This window comes from Carlito syrichta, unplaced genomic scaffold, assembly GCF_000164805.1.
Source record: "Carlito syrichta isolate Samal-C Ts95f unplaced genomic scaffold, Tarsius_syrichta-2.0.1 Scaffold290815, whole genome shotgun sequence".
Taxonomy (NCBI): domain Eukaryota; kingdom Metazoa; phylum Chordata; class Mammalia; order Primates; family Tarsiidae; genus Carlito; species Carlito syrichta.
This window is the reverse complement of record NW_007234911.1, coordinates 1-5,541: the sequence shown is the minus strand read 5'-3', so window position 1 is coordinate 5,541 and position 5,541 is coordinate 1.

Here is a 5,541-nt window from a genome sequence, read left to right as displayed (position 1 = left end):
GAGGCGGAAGGGATGCTGGAGTCCAGCAGGTCGAGGCTGTGGTGGCCGGGAGCATGCCACTGCACTCCAGTCTGGGCGACCAAGTGAGACTCCAACTCAAATAAATAAATAAAAATTTAAAAATTTATAAAATAAATACAAATAAAAATAAAACAATATTTAACCCCTCCCTCTTCTTGTTCTGTGCTTGCCATATGTCTTACTCTGCATATGCTATAAACCACACAATACATTGTGGATTTTCGTTTTGTTTTGTTTCCTTATGTAGACATTAATCTTTCAAAGTAAAAAAATACTGTAAGTATAAAATTAAAATATTTGTATGTAATATTTATTCACATTGATCATATTTCCCTTTCCTGTTTCTATTCATTACTTCTTACAGATCTGTATTATACTTTGGCATCATTTCCCTTTAGACTTAAGGTCTTGCTGAAAAAGAATTATCTCACCCCTTGTATGTCTGAAAAAGTTCTTATGCTACCTTCTTTTGTGAATAATTCTTTCACTGGATGTAGAATTCTAGGTTAACAGTTAATTTACTTAAGCACCTTGAAGATGCTGATAAATTGTCTTTCAAACTTGTCTGTTTCTCATGAGAAACCATCCATCACTTTTTAAAGTTTAGAATCATGGAGTACATGTGAGGATTTGTTACACAAGTATATTGTGTGAAAGCAAAGTTTGAACTTCTAACAAGCCTTCATCCCCGCCCCTCAGTACTGGGCATGATATCCAATCAGTGGTTGTGTATTGCTTATCATCCCTCCCACCCTCCCTCCTATAGCAGTGCCCAGTATCTGTTGTTCCCATCCTTATGCCCATATGCCCAATGCTTAGTGCCCATTTATGAGTGAGAACATGTGGTATTGTTTTTTGTTTCTGTAATAATTTACTTAGAATGAAACTCTCTGGCTGCATCCATGCTACTGCAAAGGACATGATTTTGTTTTTCTTTATGACTGCGTAGTATTCCATGGTATATATACCACATTGCCTTTATCCACTCCACTTTTGATGGGCATTTGGGTTGGTTCCATGTTCTTGCTATTATGACTAGAGCTGCAATAAATATATGGGTGCAGGTGTCTTTTTGGTGCGGTGATTTGTGTTCCTTTTGTAATATTCCCCAAATTGAGATTCCTGGGTATCATGGTAGCTCTATTTTTAGTTCTTTGAAAAATCTCAGCCAGGCTCGGTGGCTCAGCCTGTAATCCTGCGCCTCTGGGAGGCTGAGGTGAGTGGATTGCCTAAGCCCGCGGGTTCGAGACCCGCCTGGGCAGCGAGACCTCATCTCTACAATAAATCAAAAAATCAGCCGGGCGTGGTAGTGTACGCCTGTAGTTCCAGCTACTTGGAAGGCTGAGGCGGAAGGATCGCCGGAGCCCAGCAGGTCGAGGCTGCGGTGGCCGGCTGGGAGCGGCCACTGCACTTCAATCTGCGCGACAGAGTGAGACTCAAACTCAAAAAAAAAAAAGAAAAGAAAAATCTCTAAACTGCTTTCCATAAAGGTTGAGCTAGTTTACATTCCACCAACAATGTTCAAGCATTCCCTTTTCTCCAAAGTCTTGCCATCACCTGCTGTTTTTTGACTTTTTAATAATAGCCATCCTAACCAGTGTTAAGATGGTGTCTCATTGTAGTTTTTATTTGCATTTTTCTGATGATTAGTGAGGCTGAAAATTTTTTCATGCATTTTTTGGTGGCTTGTATGTCTTTCTTTGGCAAATGTCTGTTCATGTTCTTTGCCCACTTTTTATTTGGGTTAATTGTTTTCTTTCCTGTCAATTAGTTTGAGTTCTTTATAGTTCCTAGACATTAGGCCTTTTTCATATGCACAACTGACAAATATTTTTTCCCTTTCTGTGGGTTGTCTCTTTACTCTCTTGATGGCCATTTTTGCTCTGCAAAAGTTTTTTAGCCTAATAGGGGCCCATCTGTCAATTTTAGTTTTTGCTGCATTTATTTTTGAGGACTTGGCCATAAATTCACTGCCTAGGCCAATGTCCAGGAGAGTGTGTCCTAGGTTTTTTCTAAGATTATTATAGCTTGAGGTTTCACATTTAAGTCCTTGATCCATTTGGAGTTACTCTTTGTATATGGAGATAGGTAGGAGTCCAGTTTCAGTCACCTGCATGTAACTAACCAGGAATCCCAGCACCATTTGCTAAATAGAGTTTCCATCCACCAATGTTTGTTTTTGTCAGCTTTGTCAAATATTAGTTGGTTGAACAAGAAGACCTGGAACATTAACTCAACACTCAACCAATTGGACCTAATAGACATCTACAGAACACTTCACCCAACACCCCTTCATCTAACAACCACAAAGTATACATTCTACTCCTCAGCACATGGAACATACTCCAAAATTGATCACATTCTCATGCATAAATCAAGCATGAACAAATTTTAAAAGTTGAAATAATGCCAAGCATCTTCGCAGACTTAAGTGGAAAGAAATAAATATCATCACCAATAGGACCCACCCCCCCAATACACACAAATACATGGAAATTACACAGTATGCTTCTGAATGACTGTTGGGTCAACACAGAAATCAAGACAGAAATAGAGAGATCCCTAGAAACAAATGAAAACAAAGACACATATATCAAAATCTCTGGGATATCATGGAAACAGTGCTGAGAAGGATGTTTACAACATTACACACACATAAGAAAATAGAGAGATCTCAAGTAAACAGCCTAACGTCACATCTAAGGGAGCTGGTAAGGCAAGAACAATTCTAAATTAAGTAGAAAAATCCAGATAACTAAAATAAAGTCACAACTGCAGGAAATAGAAGCAAGAATAATATAGAAAGGATCGGCAAGACAAAAAGCAGGTTCACTGAAAGGATAAATAAGATCGACAGACCCATGGCCACATTGACCAAAAAAAAAAAAAAAAAAAGAGAGAGAGAGATAAAGTCCAAATAAACACAATTAGAAATGAAAAAAGGTGATGTCACACCAACTCTGAAGAAACTCAAAAGGTTATCAGAGATTACTATGAACGTCTCTATGCAAATAAAATAGAAAAATCTAGAGAAAATGGAGGAATTCCTGACATCAGACAATCTTCCAAGGAAAAAATTGAAACCCTAAACAGACCAATAACAATCCAGGAAATTTACTCAGTTATAAGAAAGTTCCCCAACAACAGCCTGGCACTGGACGAGATGGATTCTCAGCTGATGTCTACAGTATATGCAAGGAAGAGCTGATACTGATCCTATTGAAAGTATTCCAGGCAATTACCCTTAACTCATTCTATGAAGTTAATATCATCTTGACACTCAAAATTGGCAAAGACCCAACACAGAAAGAGAATAAAGCCAATTTCCCCGATGAACGTAGATGCAAAAACTCTCAACAAGATTTTAGCAAGCTATATCCAACAACACATTTTAACACCCTGATTTCATTTAGCTTTGAATTTACTTTGATAATTTGTATCAAAATTATCTACTTGTTTGGGGATTGGATTGTTCTTGTCTTGTCAGCTCCTTTAGATGCAATATTAGACTGTTTACTTGAGATCTCTCGTGTGTGTGTGTGTGTGTGTGTGTGTGTGTGTGTGTGTGTGTGTCTGTGTGTGTGTGTGCAATGTTATAAACTTTCCTCCTGGCACCACCTACATGATATTGCAGAGATCTCAATATGTTATGTCTTTGCTCTGGTTTGTTTCTAGGAATCTTTTTATTTCTGTCTTGATTTCTATGTTAACCCAAAAGTCATTGAGAAACTTATTGTTTAATTTCCATGTATTTGTGTGTTTGGGGTGGTTCTTGTTGGTGATAACATTTATTTTTACTCCAGTATGGTCTTTGAAGATATTTGATATGATTTCAACCTATTGTTTTATAAATCTAGGTGCTCCTATGTTTGGTGGATAGGCATTCAAGATGTATATTTCTTGCTGTAGAATAAGCCCTTTCTCATTATGTAGTGCCCTTTTATGGGTTTAAAGTCTATTTTATCTAATATAAAAATAGCTGCTCCTGGTCTTTTTTTATTTTCCACTTGCCTGGAAGACCTTACTACTACTCTTTACTTTGAGCCTGTGTTTGTCATTTGCAGTGATATGGGTTTCCTGAGGGCAGCAGAAGGGTGGATCATGTTTCCTTAATCAATTGCCTTTTGAGTGGCACCTTCAGTCTATTCACATTTAAGTTAACTATTGATATGTAAGGGTTTGTTCCTGTCATATGATTATTAAGAGGATGCTTTGTGTTCTAGGCTTTGTAGTTGATTTATATTGTCTGTTAACTCTGTGTTTACCTATGCTTTTGCAAGGGGTAGAGCCATTCTTTCTTTTCTATGCTTAGAACTTTCTTGTGCATCTTGTGAAGGGCTGGTTTAGAGGTGACATATTCTCTTAGGGATTGCATGCCTGGGAAGGATTTTAATTCTCCTTCATTAAGTGAAGTTTAGTGTGACAGCATGGGAAATTTTGGATGGAATTGCTTTTCTTTAATAATGTGAAATATAGATTCCCCAGTCCCTCCCGGATTTAGGGTTTCTACTGAGAGGTTTGCTGCAATTCTGATGGGTCTCCCTTAGTAAATGATCTATTCCTTCTCTCTAGTTGCCTTTAGGATTTTTTCTTTCATATTCACTTTAGCAAATCTGATTATTATGCTCCTTTATGATGGTCTTCTCATGTAAGAGCTCTCTGAATTTCTTGTATCTGCTTAGCTGCCTCTCTAGTAAGATAGGAGAAGTTTTCTTGAATGACATCTTGAAAAACTTGTTCCAATGTGCTCTCAGTTTCCCTTTCTCAGGAATTCCAATCAGTCATAGATTTGGTCTCTTTACATAATCCCAGACCTCTCATAGACTTTGCTCATTTTTACTAATTATTTTCTTCTTATTTTTGTCAAAATGGGTTAATTGAATAATTTGATCTTCAAGCTCTGAGAATCGTTCCTCTGCCTGGTCGATTCTGCTGCTAAGGCTTGCTATAGTGTGTTGAAATTATACAGAGAGAATTCTTCATTTCCAAAAGTTCAGTTTCTTTTATTCTTAGTGAAAGTCACAGGGAACAGCCAGAAGGGAGTCTCCCGAGATGGCGCTAAAACACTACATGGAATCAAAGACAACAAAGGCCCTAAACTCCTGCTCTTCCCGCACGTGCGAAACTTAAACCTATGCACAAATATTATCTCCCTATAGGAATACTACCTCATAACTCCCTCCAATAAAGACCCTAAGATGGCACTGGCCGGCACTGCCAGGCTCTGATAGAGCACGGGCCTCCCCCTCCCAAACTGATAAATACAGACCTCTCTCGCCCTCGCTCTCTCGCTCCCCCTTCTCTACCAGGCGGTCACAGACCTTCTTCCCTCTCTCTGTAGCCGCTGCTCTAATAAATCTCTTGGCCTCAAAGGGTGTTGAGTCTCACTGCCACCATCGTCCTTCATTGGTGCTGTGCTCGTTCGGGAGCTCTCTCGCCCTAAGGCAAGGCCCCGTCCCATTGCCGGTGGCACTCGCCCCTTGAGGCCTTCACCCACTTTCTTGAATGCCAGCGCCGCAT